Consider the following 16,303-nt stretch of genomic DNA (forward strand, 5'->3'; position numbering starts at 1 on the left):
AATCAGGACACAAACTACATAGTTATTTACAAGAGTGCAAATAATGATTATATTATGAAAGGGGATTAATTATTAAAATATAAAAATGTATATCTAAAATACACACTATGTCTGAGGGTACATTCCTGAGGGAGAAAAAAACTTAAATAAGGAAGATTTCCAAAGCTGGGCTAAGGACCTTATTGGAGAAGGTATGATACAGCCACTAGATGACAGATGTTTTTGCCAGATTGCAGCAGTCAGAGCTTGTCTACTACAGTCAGTCAAGTAGGAAATAACCCTCTAGGGTACAAGCAAGCCAATGTTGGTGTACAGTTACCTGGAATGAACTGGGACACAGTGTCACATGTGATGATTGGAGCTGGCAGTATCTGCTTTGGGAGGACTTGGGAAGGTGGTCACTGCATTCAGATTTGGGCATCTACAGTTGTCTCAGGATTGTGTGCTTTTGGGCATGTGCCTGGGGTAGGTCACCACTAGATGTCTACACATACTTGCACTACAGACTGTGTAGCAGGAGTAGAAAATTAATAATTAGTTTTAAAAAACCTACAACACACCTTGATGAGAAATAAAACACCCTTTTTTTCTATTGCATACTCTCAGTACACTTTTGATAATGCTTCCCAGGTGGCACAGTGGCAAAGATTCCACCTGCCAATGCAGGAAATGCAAGAGGTACAGTTTGATCCCTGGCCCAGGAAGATGCCCTAGAGTAAGAAATGGCAACCCACTCCAATATTCTTGCCTGGAAAATTCCAGGGACAAAGGAGCCTGGCGGACTACAGTCCATGAAATTACGAAGAGCCAGACAGGACTGAACACTCACACTCTCTCTGTAGATAAGTTTAACAGTGTGCTCGTTGTGAAAAAGTGCTTAGCAGTCCTGTTTATTTTTATAGGCCAGATGCTGAATTTTGACAGGAAATAAATCAATAATTGGTATATATGGAACAGGCCATCCATTGGTTTTCTCACTTCAAATCATTGTACATTTGGCCTTTATGGAATATGAAGGGTGGGGTTCTGACCCTCTACTACTGAAAACCTTCATACAACTTACATTCAGCTCTCCATATATGTGATTTCTTCATATGTGAGCTTTTACATCTATGATTCAACCAACAGCATATCAAGCAGTACTGTAGAATTAGCATTGGGAAAAATGATCTATAAAAATAGTCGATCTAAACAATTCAAACCCCTGTTGTTCAAGGCAAACTGTCACTAGCCAATATTCCACCAATATGAGGATGATTCTAGATTAATATCTTAATTTTAAACAATTATGGACTTAAAGCTGAAACTCCAGTACTTTAGCCACCTCATACGAAGAGTTGACTCATTGGAAAAGACTTTGATTCTGGGAGGGGTTGGGGGCAGGAGAAGAAGGGGACGACAGAGGATGAGATGGCTGGATGGCATCACCGACTTGATGGACATGAGTCTGAGTGAACTCTGGGAGTTGGTGATGGACAGGGAGGCCTGGCGTGCTGTGATTCATGGGGTCTCAAAGAGTCGGACACCACTGAGTGACTGAACTGAACTGAACTGAGTGCTCATCTTCTTTTAAAAACATCAATTTGAACAACTATCCATGTACAAATATATCTTGACACGACTTATACATTCCAGGTAAAGGACTTAGTGAATAGCCCAGAAATAAGAGAAGTGACATTGGAGAGGACAGGAAAGACAACTTCATATTAACCACTTGCTCCTGATGTTTTGCATGGAAAGAGCCAATTTCCCTGTGGAGGGAGAGTAAAGTAAGTGACAAAGCCAGCACAGAGCAGTCCGAGTGCCAGGTCACACTCTGCGGCCTCAGGCTCCTGGTGTGCTCTCATAAATCCAGATTCCTGGCCCACATCTGCATCAGGTTAGACTCCAGGCTCTAGACTGGACCAACATACTGCCATGCTAGCCTCTAAAGACTATAACCAGGTTTACCCCCAAGAATGTCTGGCACCTAGTAAGCTCCCAGTGATGTAGAATGCAGGCCTGCCCAAGCAGACTCAGGTGCCAGGCCCAGCACCTTGGACCCAAATGCCAGACCCACACACAGACCCAAAGCAAGGCCTTCTCCAGGGGATTAGATTCTAGTATTGCCTCCATGGACAAAAGCATCAAAAAATTCAACAAATAGAAGTTATAGTGCTGAAGAACAAAATGATCAAACTGGATAATTCAATAAAGAGCATCAACAACAGACTCAAACAAAACAAACAGAAACAGTGAACTAAAAGACAGGTCATTTAATATTATTCAGAGGATAAAAAAATAAAGAAAAAGAAAGGGGAAAAAAAGAAAAAAAATAATGAAGAAAGCTTATGTGAATTATGGATTCTCATTAAGAAAAAAATAATCAATACATTTGTTGGAACTCCAGAATGGAAAGAGTGAGAAAGAGTGTCTGAATGCTTATTTAAATAAATAATGGTTAAGAAATTCCCAAACATAAGAAGAGATTTAGAAGTTTAAGTTCATGAAGTTCATATATCTTCCAAAATATTCAATCTATAAAGATCCTTTTAATGATATATTAAAACTGCATAAAATCAAAGACCAAAAATAATATTTAAAAGCTGCAAGATAAAATAATTCCTCACATAAAAAGGAGCCCAGCAAGGTTATTAGCAGATTTCTTAATGAAAACGTTCCAGGCTAGGAAAGAAAATATATTCAATACTTTTAAAGTGCTGGTGGGGGTAGGGGGGAGATATGTGGAACCCTGCCAACCAATAGTAGTTTGCCCCATAAAGATGTTCCTCAGGAATGAAGAGTTTAGCACTCTTCTGAAGTAAAAAGAAAAAAAAAAAAGAAGTAATAGCAACCATTGTAACCATTAGACATTGTAACCATCGTGGAACGTGAAGTCAAGTGGGCCTTAGAAAGCATCACTAGGAACAAAGCTAGTGGAGGTGATGGAATTCCAGTTGAGCTGTTTCAAATCTTGAAAGGTGATGCTGTGAACGTGCTGCACTGAATATGCCAGCAAATTTGGAAAACTCAGCAGTGGCCACAGGACTGGAAAAGGTCAATTTTCATTCCAATTCCAAAGAAAGGCAATGCCAAAGAATGCTCAAACTACCGCACAATTGCACTCATCTCACATGCTAGTAAAGCAATGCTCAAAATTCTCCAAGCCAGGCTTCAGCAATACGTGAACTTCCAGGTGTGCAAGCTGGCTTAGAAAAGGCAGAGGAACCAGAGATCAAATTGCCAACATCCGCTGGATCATGGAAAAAGCAAGAGTTCTCCAGAGAAACATCTATTTCTGTTTTATTGACTATGCCAAAGCCTTTGACTGTGTGGATCACAATAAACTGTGGAAAATTCTGAAAGTGATGGGAATACCAGACCACCTGACCTGCCTCTTGAGAAACCTATATGCAGGTCAGGAAGCAACAGTTAGAACTGGACATGGAACAACAGACTGGTTCCAAATAGGAAAAGGCGTACATCAAGGCTGTATATTGTCACCCTGCTTATTTAACTTCTATGCAGAGTACATCATGAGAAACGCTGGACTGGAAGAAACACAAGCTGGAATCAAGAATGCCAGGAGAAATCTCAATAACCTCAGATATGCAGATGACACCACTCTTATGGCAGAAAGTGAAGAGGAGATAAAAAGCCTCTTGATGAAAGTGAAAGAGGAGAGTGAAAAACTTGGCTTGAAGCTCAACATTCAGAAAACAAAGATCATGGCATCTGGTCCCATCACTTCATGGGAAATAGATGGGGAAACAGTGGAAACAGTCTCAAACTTTATTGTTTTGGGCTCCAAAATCACTGCAGATGGTGACTGCAGGCATGCAATTAAAAGACACTTACTCCTTGGAAGAAAAGTTATGACCAACCCAGATAATATATTCAAAAGCAGAGACATTACTTTCCGACTAAGGTCTGTCTAGTCAAGGCTATGGTTTTTCCTGTGGTCATGTATGGATATCAGAGTTGGACTATGAAGAAGACTGAGCGCCGAAGAATTGATGCGTTTGAACTGTGGTGTTGGAGAAGACTCTTGAGAGTCCCTTGGACTGCAAGGAGATCCAACCAGTCCATTGTGAAGGAGATCAACCCTGGGATTTCTTTGGAAGGAATGATGCTAAAGCTGAAGCTCCAGTTCTTTGGCCATCTCATGCGAAGAGTTGACTCATTGGAAAAGACTTTGATGCTGAGAGGGATTGGGGGCAGGAGGAGAAGTGGACGACCCAGGATGAGAAGGCTGGATGGCATCACGGACTCGATGAATGTGAGTCTGAGTGAACTCCGGGTGATGGTGATGGACAGGGAGGCCTGGCATGCTGCGATTCATGGGGTCGCAAAGAGTCGGACACAACTGAGTGACTGAACTGAACTGAACAGAACAGAACCATTAGACATATAACCAGTAGGCATTGTAACCATTAGACATTGTAACCATTGACATGCCTTACAGAAAATACCAGAGTTTTTCAATTAGAAATAATTTGAAAACTTATAAAATACAAAAGTTATTGTAAATATTAAAAAAAAATATTAAATTCAGTACACTTTAATACTATACTTGTCCTTTGTATATCACTTTTAACTCCACTATGAAAGTTAAAAGGCAAAGTGTTAAAAACAACTATAGCTACAATGTGTTAATAGATACATTATATATGAAAATGTAAACTATGACAAATGCATATAATAAAAACGTGGAAAGAGGAGAAGTTAAAGTTTGGAGTCATTGTATGCAATTCAAATTCTGTTGTTTATCAGATGTTTTATGTAGGCCTTATAGCAACGAAAATAGAACATCTGTGCTGGAAAAAAAAAAAAAAAGCAACTGCTAATAAAGAATGGTATATCCAGTAAAACTGTCCTTCAAAAAACTAAGGAGAAGTACTTTCCTAGAATAACAAAAGTCGATTTTCATCACCACTATAACTACCTTAGAAGAAATGTTCAAGTGAGTCTTTCAAGTTGAAATAAAAGGTCACTAGTTAGCAAAACAAAATTATATGGAAGTATGAAGCTCACTGGTGCATATAAATATATAGATAAATATGGGTTGCCATTTCCTTCTCCAGGGGATCTTCCCAACCCAGGAATTGAACCCAGGTCTCCCACATTGCAGGCAGACGCTTTACCATCTGAGCCATCAGGGAAGCCCCCATATTATAATAGTGGTACATAAATAACTTTTCCTCTGAAACAGAATTTAAAACACAAAAATATTAAAAAATAGCTATAATATGTTATTATAATATAGATATAAATAATAAATATGGGAATACCAGATATAAATATAAAATGAGGTAAATTTCACATTAATAACAAAAAGTGTGTGAGCAAGGAGTAGGGGAATGATAGTATTTTAGTGTTCAAGTCAAATAAAATTATCAATTAAAGATAGAATGTTATAAATTAGAGTGATATAATAAACTTTAAGTAAGTTACATGGTCAAAATAAAGAAAATACATGTAGAAGATAAAGCATGAAAGAGAAATAACTTAAAGCATGTCACCACAAATACAAAAAAAATAAAATAAAATAAACACAATGGAAAGAAAAACAGCAAGAAAGTAAAAGGAAGACAAAAAAGCTATAAGCTGAGAAAAAACAAACAAGCAAGCAAACAAATTGACAGTAGTATGCATTTTATTGTTGTTCTGGCACCAAATTGTATCCATTTCTTTGCTACCCTATGTACTGCAGCAGACCAGGCTTCCCTGTCATTCCTTATCCTTTGAAATTTGATATCTCCTGAACTTTATCTCCTGAAATTCATGTTGATTGAGTTAATAATGCCACTCAATCATCTCATCTTCTGTTGCCCTCTTTGCCTGCTCTCAATCTTTCCCAGCATCAGGGTCTTTCCCAGTGAGCTGGATCTTCACATCAGGTAGCCAAAATACTGGAGCTTCAGCTTCAGCATCAGTCCTTCCAATGAATATTCTGGGTTGATTTCCCTTAGGATTGATTGGTTTGATCTCCTTGCTGTACAAGGGACTCTCAAGAGTCTTCTCCAGCACCACAGTTTGAAGGCATCAATCAGATCCTCAGAGTTCAGCACTCAGCCTAATGGTCCAACTCTCACATCCATACATAACTAGTGGAAAAACCATAGCTTTGACTGCATGGACCTTTGTCAGCAAAGTGATGTCTCTGACTTTTAATATATTGTCTATGTTTGTCATAGACTTTCTTCTAAGGAGACAGTGTTTTTTAATATCATGGCTGCAAGTCAATATCCTCAGTGATTTTGGAGCCCAAGAAAATAAAGTCTGTCACTGTTTCCATTTGTTCCCCATCTATTTGACATGAAGTAATGGAACTTTTCATTCCAATCCCAAACAAAAGCAATGCCAAAGAATCTCAGACTACTGCACAATTGGACTCATCTCCCATGCTAGTAAAGTAATGCTCAAAATTCTCCAAGTCAGGCTTCAGCAATACGTGAACTGTGAACTTTCAGATATTCAAGCTGATTTTAGAAAAGGCAGAGGAACCAGAGATCAAGTTGCCAACATCTGCTGGATCATGGAAAAAGCAAGAGTTCTCCAGAAAAACATCTATTTCCGCTTTATTGACTATGCCAAAGCCTTGGACTGTGTGGATCACAATAAACTGTGGAAAATTCTGAAAGAGATGGAAATACCAGACCACCTGACCTGCCTCTTGAGAAACCTATATGCAGGTCAGGAAGCAACAGTTAGAACTGGACATGGAACAACAGACTGGTTCCAAATAGGAAAAGGAGTACGTCAAGGCTGTATATTGTCACCCTGTTTATTTAACTTCTATGCAGAGTACATCATGAGAAAGCTTGGCTAGGTGAAGCACAAACTGGAATCAAGATTGTGGGGAGAAATCTCAATAACCTCAGATATGCAGATGACACCACCCTTATGGCAGAAAGTGAAGAGGAGCTAAAGAGCCTCTTGATGAAAGTGAAAGTGAAGACTGAAAAAGTTGGCTTAAAGCTCAACATTCAGAAAATGAAGATCATGGCATCTGGTCCCATCACTGCATGGAAATAGATGGGGAAACAGTGGAAACAGTGTCAGATTTTATTTTTTTTGGCTCCAAAATCCCTACACATGGTGATTGCAGCCATGAAATTCAAAGACACTTACCCCTTGGAAGGAAAGTTATGACCAACCTAGATAGCAGATTGAAAAGCAGAAACATTACTTTGCCAACAAATGTCCGTCTAGTCAAGGCTATGGTTTTTCCAGTGGTCATGTATGGATGTGAGAGTTGGATTGTGGAGAAAATTGAGCGCCGAAGAATTGATGTATTTGAACTGTGGTGTTGGAGAAGACTCTTGAGAGTCCCTTGGACTGCAAGGAGATCCAACCAGTCCATCCTAAAGGAAATCAGTCCTGGGTGTTCTTTGGAAGGACTGATGCTAAAGCTGAAATTCCAATACTTTGGCCACCTCATGGGAAGACTTGCCTCACTGGAAAGACCCTGATGCTGGGAGGGATTAGGGGTAGCATGAGAAGGGGATGACAGAGGATGAGATGGCTGGATGGCAACACAGACTCGATGGATGTGAGTCGGAGTGAGCTCCGGGAGATGGTGATGGACAGGGAGGCCTGGTGTGCTGCGATTCATGGCGTCACAAAGAGTCGGACATGACTGAGTGACTGAACTGAACTGAACTGAATGGAAGTCTATGACATGATCTAATTTTTTAAATGTTTATTTTTAAGCCAGCTTTTTCACTCTCCTCCTTCACCTTTCATCAGAAGGCTCTTTAGTTCCTCTTTACTTTTTTGCCATTAAAGTGGTACCATCTGTGTGGTGACACTAAAGGTAAAGAACTTGCCTGGCAATGTAAGATTTACAAAAGACTCAAGTTCAATCCCTAGGTAGGAAGGTCCCCTGGAGGAGGGCATGGAAATCCACTTCAGTATTTTTGCCTAGAAAATCTCATGGGTAGAGGAATCTTGTTTGCTACAGTCAATAGGGTTTCAAAGGTTTGGACATGACTGAAGCAACTTAGCATGCACACACATCTGAATGTCTGAGGTTGTTGACATTTCTCCTAGCAATCTTGATACCAGCTTGTGATTCATCCAGCTTTGCATTTTGTATGAGGTACTCTACATAGAAGTTAAATAAGCAGGGTAATATTAGACAGCCTCGACATGCTCCTTTTCCAATTTTGAACCAGTCCTTTTTTCCATGTCCTATTCTAATTGTTGCTTCTTAACCTGCATACTGGTTTCTCAGGAGGGAAGTAAGGTGCTCTGGTATTTCCATCTCTTTAAGAATTTTCTACAGTTTGTTATGATCTACACAATGAAAGATTTTAGCATAGTCAAAGAAACAGAAGTAAATGATTTTCTGGAATCCTCTTGCTTTATGTATGATCCAGAGGATGTTGGCAATTTGATCTTTGGGTTCCTCTGCCTTTTCTAAGTAGTACTTAAACATTTGGAAGCTTTTCATTCACACATTGTTGAATCCTAGCTTGAAGGATTTGGGGCATTACCTTGCTAGTATGTGAAGTGAGTGCAATTGTGTGGCAGTTTGAACATTATTTGGTGTTGTCCTTCTTTGGGATTGAAATGAAAACTGACTTTTTCCAGCTCTGTGGTCACTACTGAGTTTTCCAAATTTGCTGGCATATTGAATGCAGCACTTTCTTTCACAGCATCATCTTCTAGGACTTGAAATAGCTTAGCTTAAATTCCATCACCTCTGCTAGCTTTGGTCATGGTAATGCTTCCTAATGCCCACTTGTCTTCACATTGCAGGATGTCTGGTTCCTGGTTGAGTGATCACACCATCACGGTTGGGTCATGAAGACCTTTTTTGTACAGTCCTTATGTGTATTCTTGCCACCAATTCTTAATCTCTTCTGCTTCTCTTAGGTCCTTGCTGTTTCTGTCCTTTATTGTATCCGTCCTTGAATAAAATGTTCCTTTGGTGTCCAATTTTCTTGAAATCTCTAGCTTTTCCCATTCTGTTGTTTTTGCCTATTTTTTTTGCATTGGGCTTCTCTAACTCAGACAGTAATGTATGTCTTTACCTTTTGGCAATTATATTGAAGGTAAATGAATTAAACTCTCTACTTAAGGGCCACAGAATTACTCAGCAAATAAATAAACAACACCCAACTACATAAGGAGACTCACTCATAATAAAGTTCCTACATGAAAAGCCCACAGCTATCTGCACACTCAATGGTAAAAAAATGAAAAATTTTTAACTAAGACCTGAAACAAGGGATGAATTCATTTCTTATCACTTCTAGTCAACATGGTATTGGAAGTACTAGAAAAACAATTACACAAAAAAGAAAAAAAAATGTTGACACTCCAATTGGAAAGGAAGATGTAAAATTATTTCTGATTGTGGATGACATAACTATACATAGAAAACAAAATGCTGCACTACACACACTTTTTAGAACAAAAAAACAAATTTAATGAAGTTGTATATTGCAAAATCAACATAAATATATCAGTTGTCTTTGCGTACACTAAGAAAAAACAAACTGAAATGGACATAGGGAAATTATCCTAATTACAATGGCATCTAAAGAAAACAAAACAAAATACTAGGAGATAAATTTAACCAAGATAATGAACGACTTATTTACTGAAAACTGGAAAGCACTGCTGGAAGAAAAGAGATATCAATGAAAAGATATTCCATGTCCCAGGATTATAAAATTTAATATTATTAAGATGTCTGTACAACCCAAACCAACCTTCAGATTCCACTCAGTCCTTATCAAAATTCTAATATTTTTGTAGCAATGGGAAATATCAAATATTTATATAGAATAAACAAGTTCAGTTCAGTTCAGTTCAGTCACTCAGTCATGTCCGACTCTTTGCGACCCCATGAATCGCAGCACGCCAGGCCACCCTGTCCATCACCATCACCCGGAGTTCACTCAGACTCACATCCATCGAGTCCGTGATGCCATCCAGCCATCTCATCCTCTGTCGTCCCCTTCTCCTCCTGCCCCCAATCCCTCCCAGCATCAGAGATTTTTCCAATGAGTCAACTCTTCGAATGAGATGGCTAAAGCACTGGAGTTTCAGCTTTAGCATCATTCCTTCTGTTAGGTAGCTAGACCAGGGAAAAGAAGTCCAAAATGGTGGTGGCCACAGACAAGGAAGGGAAAAGCCTGTGAAAATGAAACAAAAGAAGGTCCGAGGACTGGAGTGAGGACCTCAGGTAAAACAAACAACACTCCTGGCTGGCCCAATTTACTTAGGACAGGCCCAACACTCGCTTGACACTTCCATAGAAATCCCAGGGTTGATCTCCTTCAGAATGGACTGGTTGGATCTCCTTGCAGTCCAAGGGACTCTCAAGAGTCTTCTCCAACACCATAGTTCAAAAGCATCAATTCTTTGGCGCTCAGCCTCCTTCACAGTCCAACTCTCACATCCATACATGACCACAGGAAAAGCCATAGCCTTGACTAGATGGACATTTGTCGGCAAAGTAATGTCTCTGCTTTTGAATATATTATCTAGGTTGGTCATAACTTTTCTTCCAAGGAGTAAGTGTCTTTTAATTTCATGGCTGCAGTCACCATCTGCAGTGATTTTGGAGCCCAAAACAATAAAGTCTGAGACTGTTTCCACTGTTTCCCCATCTATTTGCCATGAAGTGATGGGACCAGATGCCATGATCTTCGTTTTCTGAATGTTGAGCTTCAAGCCAAGTTTTTCACTCTCCTCTTTCACTTTCATCAAGAGGCTTTTTATCTCCTCTTCACTTTCTGCCCTAAGGGTGGTGCCATCTGCATATCTGAGGTTATTGAGATTTCTCCCAGCAATCTTGATTCCAGCTTGTGTTTCTTCCAGTCCAGCGTTTCTCATGATGTACTCTGCATAAAAGTTAAATAAGCAGGGTGACAATATACAGCCTTGACGTACTCCTTTTCCTATTTGGAACCAGTCTGTTGTTCCATGACCATGTTGTTCCATGTTGCTTCCTGACCTGCATGAAGATTTCTCAAGAGGCAGGTTAGGTGGTCTGGTATTCCCATCTCTTTCAGAATTTTCCACAGTTTATTGTGATTCCTTCTTGAAACTAATGTAAAGTTATATATCAATTACATCTCAATTAAAAATAATAATAATCCTGTTTGTTTAATGGTAATAGATGGACAATACCACCTGGACCAGTGTGTCCCATTTTGTTCTTTTGGGCATTTCTACCCACCAGGAAGAGCAGATCCCGCTCTGTCTCCTTTTTCTGCTCATGTATACCATCAACATTTAAAAAAAAAAAAAATTAAAAGGAGGTTTCTCTTAAAATTCTGTGTTGCCATAATGACACATGGTTTCACTTGAAGTGAACCATTGCCTTTTCTTATGGAAATGTTTATCTTAAGCTATGCTAATGTACTATGCATTTACCCCAAACTCTGGCTTCAATTCAGTTCCACCTTTTGGGCCTAGAGCTTACTTGATGAACCTTTATGTTATACTCAGATATTGTTTCTCTACTCTATGTAAATGAAACTATTTGTATCTGTCCTTCTTCAAGATTCAAGTTAATCCTTTTATGGCCCAAGATAAACCATTTGGTGCCAAGATTATCCCAAAATACATCTTATGGGCAAGGGGTCTGGTGCCATTCTAAGTTTTGAGACATTCCTTTCTTTCATTAACAGACTGCTGGTAACTATATAACATCCAGCTGAAGACTAACAGGGGTGTACTCTTTCTGCCCCCTTCTGATGCCTATGTCAGAAGGTTTCTCTATCTCCTTTATACTTTAATGAAACTTTATTACACAAAAGCTCTGAGCAATCAAGCCTCGTCTCTGGCCCTGGATTGAATTCATCTCCTCCGGGGGCTAAGAATCCCAGCGTCGTGATTCAACAACAACCTTTCAATATTATAATAAACAAGGCAATATATCCCAGAATAAAGACAGGCACATAGACCAAAGGAACAGTAATAAAACCCAGAAATAAACTCAGCCACATATGGGCAAATCCTCTTTGACAAGGGTGCCGATACCACACAAAGATAAAAGGATTGTACCTTCAACAATGTGTTAGTAAAACTAGATAAAATTCAAAGGCATTACACTGGATACTTATACCAAACAAACACAAACAAGGGCTCTGTATCAACCTAGAGGGGTGGGATGGAGAGGGAGGTGGGAGGAAAATTCTAAAGGGAGGGGATATATGTATACCTATGGCTGATTTATTTTGAGGATTGAAAGAAAACAACAAAATTCTGTAAAGCAATTAAAAAAAATAGATATTTGGGGGGGGGGGGGGAAGAGCTAAGGACTTAAGTAAACGTCTCTCCAAGGAAGATTTACAAATGTCATATGAACAATGGGCCTATCAAAAAATGCTCAGCATCACTATCCATCCCAAAATGCAAATGAAAGCCACAACAAAATATAAATTCACACTTGTTAGGATGGCTATCATAAAAAGACAAGTGATAAGTGTTGGTGAAGATGTAGAGAAATTGGAACACTTGTGCACTGTGGATAGGAATGTAAAATTGTAAAGCTATTATGGAAAATACTATGGATATATTAAAAAGCAGAGACATTATTTGCTGACAAAAGTCCATCTAGTCAAAGCTATGGTTTTTCCAGTAGTCATGTAAGGATGTGAGATTTGGAACATAAAGAAAACTGAGCACCGAAGAATTGATGCTTTTGAAATGTGATGTTGGAGAAGTCTCTTGAGATTCTCTTGGATTGCTAGGAGATCCAACCAGTCCATCCTAAAGAAAATCAGTCCTGAATAGTCATTGGAAAGACTCATGCTGAAGCTGAAGCTCCAATACTTTGCCACCTGATGCAAAGAACTGACTCATTAGAAAAGACCCTGATGATGGGAAAGATTGAAGGCAGGAGGAGAAGGGGACGACAGGGGATGAAATGGTTGGATGGCATCACTGACTCAATGGATGTGAGTTTGAGGAAGCTCTGGCAGTTGGTGACAGACAGGGAAGCCTGGCATGCTGCAGTCCATGGGGTTTCAGAATTGGACACGACTGAGCAACTGAACTGAACTGCTGGATATCCCCAACAAAATTAAAAATAGAACTATCAAACAGAGTCAGCAATCCCATTGCTGAGTATTTATCAAAAAGAATAAGATACATTTTGATCCCTATGTTTATTGCATCATTGTTCACAAGAACCGAGAGGTGGAAACAATCTATATGTACTTCAACATATGAATGAATAAAGAAAATATGTTATATAGATAAAATACACATAAAATGGAATATTATTTGGCTTTAAAAATGAGGGAGTCCTACCATATGGTACTACATGGGTGAATCTTGAGGACATTATGCTAAATGAATAAACTAGTTACAGAGGGACAAATATGATTCCACTTATATGAGATATCTAAATTAGTCAAAACTACAGACATAAAAGTAGAATGGTGGTCGCTAGGGCTTGTGGGGATAGGCTAACAGAAGTTGCTGTGCAAATAGACATAGGCTTTCACTCAGGCAAAATGGAAAAATTGCAGAGCTCTGCTGCACAACAACACAGGTATAGTTAAAATACTGCACTGTACACCTACAACTTAGTCAGTGAGCAGATTACATGACCTACAATTATTTACCACAAACTAAAAGTAAATAAATCATTGCGGTGGTTTAGTCGCTCAAGTGTGTCCTATTCTTGCGACCCCATGGGCAGGAGTGCATTGGGTTCCTCTGTCCATTGGATTTTCCAGGCAAGAAAACTGGAGTGGGTTGCCATTTCCTTCTCCAGGATATCTTTCAAAACCAGGAATTGAAAAGAGGCCTCCAGAATTGCAGGTGGATTTTTTACTGACTGAGCTCTGAGGGAAGCCCCAAATAAAGCATATAATTTTGTTAAAATAATAAATTTACTAGAAAAACTTTGAACAAAGATGTGGAAAACCTCCATAATGGAAATGATGAAAGATAACTAAGGGAAATTAAAATAAGATCTTCATAAGTGTATAAAGGTCTTGTATTTATATTTTGGAAATTTCAATACTATTACAGTGTCAGTTTTCCCCAACTTTATCTAGATAGTCAATATAATTCCAATTGAAGTTGTATAGCCATTTTGAAATTTTTTTCTATATATGCTGATAACTATAAAGTGCAATTAGCATATAAAATTTCCTCTGTGTATATTTAGATTTTAACATTTAAATCTCAAGAATGATACAAATAAAATTTATTTTGTTGAGCTGCACTAGTTGTATCAGACATAACAGTGGGAGTGAAACACTGTATGATCACTTATTTTTATAATATTTAATTTTGTGACAGAATATATTATTTAAAAATTTAGAATAGCAGTTATATTCTATCATTCTAGAAATATTAGTTGTATCTCTACAAGAATACTAGTTGCAGAGAAATATTCACCCATGTATTGCTCTATTTCATGGAATTAAGCCATGAATGTTATGAAAGATGCGGTTCTAATTTAGGGGGAAATTACTTAGGAGTTTGTTTAAGTAGTATAGGAACTTACATAAGAAGATAAGAATTGTGCACTCTTTCAAATCTAGTTGGAGAAAACAAAATTTGAGAACCACAATATCTCAGTCAGTTAAGCAGGAAGGGAACATAATTTCAAATTTTGTTAGAAAAATGAACTGGATAAAAAAGTTTCTTGTCTCTTAGGAATCATGCTGGAGGAGGGAGGGTGCTCTTTCAGAATCAGCTGAGGGAAACAGTCAATGTAGGAAAAACAAAGACACCACATTTGCACTATGCACACATATCAGAACAACCAAATAATTCAAGTCAGGGAGATTATTTAGTCTCTGTTCTGGACGTTAATTTGCAGTGAAACAAATTTTCTGTATTTTGTCTGTCTAGATAGTAGTACACCAGGGCAACTAGGTTCCTGGTTATTTTCAAATACTTCCCTTGGAAGGTAAATTGTGGCTAATTTATTGACTGACATTTTAAATCTGCATGGTGTGATATAATTACTAGCTATGCATGGCTATCTAAATCAATTAAAATGAAGTAAAATTAAAAATTAATTTCCTCACTTGCACTAGTCACATTTCAAGTGCTTAAGATCTTCATGTGGCTAGTGGCTATAGCACTGTAAAGCACAGATGTGGAAGACTTTCATCAATGCAGAAAGTTCCATGGGACTGTAGCAATTTTAAAGATCCAATCCTATATATGATATTGCAATGGGTAATAGGAGTCTCAAATCATGCTGAAACTATTAAAGAACTTCAGTGTATCTCTAGCCCTCTTTCCTCCAGCACATACTTACAGATGGTCCTTGTTCAATGACCAGTGCCATTCCACATGAAGTTTTCTTTACTATGAGAATTCACAATTTCTGGTTTTCAGAATAACATGGGAAGATTGAAAAAAACAAAAAATAAACTCTGGTTTATCTGGGGAGAAGAGTCTGACATAATGCCCAGACATTATTGTTCTTAAAATCTCCTCACCTAACTCTAGTAAACAGCTAGAATTGAAAGTCATTTTTAGAGTTGCACATCAGCCCATCCCTACCTTCTGAATCTGAAACCCTAGGAACAGGGACCAACAATTTGTAGTTTTAAAAATCATTGCTTTTCTACTTCCCTTGCTATCTAAAAACATCTGCTTTTTTTTTTTTTTAACTGTCTCTTCGACATGTACCCGTGATTTTGAGAAAACACTGTTCTCCTACTTGTCCACGCAAATCTCATTTAGCTGCCTTTTACATTACATCTTCTGCCCATATCCACAATTCATTTTTTTCAAAAAACCCTGATTAAGCCATTGATTTTTATCTTCTTTTCTCTTGCTTATTATGTTACTGAATATTAAAGATGTACATACTTTTAAAAATATACACTGCAGAAGCTTTTAAGTTTAATTAGGTCTCATTTGTTTATTTTTGTTTTATTTCCAATATTCTGGGAGGTGGGTCATATAGGATCCTGCTGTGATGTATATCAGAGAGTATTTTGCTTATGTTCTCCTCTAGGAGTTTTATAGTTTCTGGTCTTACATTTAGATCTGATAGATAGAGTGCCTGATGAGCTATAGATCTGATACGTTTAGATCTGACAGATAGAGTGCCTGACGAACTATAGATCTGATACGTTTAGATCTGATAGATAGAGTGCCTGATGAACTATGGACTGAGGTTCATGATATTGTACAGCAGACAGGGATCAAGAACATCCCCATGGAAAAAGAAATGCAAAAAAGCAAAATGGCTGTCTGAGGAAGCCTTACAAATAGCTGTGAAATGAAGAGAAGCAGGGGGAGCATAAAGATGGCGGAGGAATAGGACGGGAAGACCACTTTCTCCCTCACAAATTCCTCAAAAGAACATTTCAAC

The 16,303-nt window shown here is 38.4% G+C and overlaps 1 pseudogene; it reads right to left on the reverse strand.

Annotated features, from left to right (window-relative positions):
* Window positions 1-16,303, reverse strand: part of LOC138088719 (solute carrier family 25 member 36-like) — a 97,888-nt pseudogene that overhangs the window by 25,246 nt on the left and 56,339 nt on the right.

Source organism: Capricornis sumatraensis, chromosome 11 (genome assembly GCF_032405125.1).
Source record: "Capricornis sumatraensis isolate serow.1 chromosome 11, serow.2, whole genome shotgun sequence".
Classification (NCBI taxonomy): domain Eukaryota; kingdom Metazoa; phylum Chordata; class Mammalia; order Artiodactyla; family Bovidae; genus Capricornis; species Capricornis sumatraensis.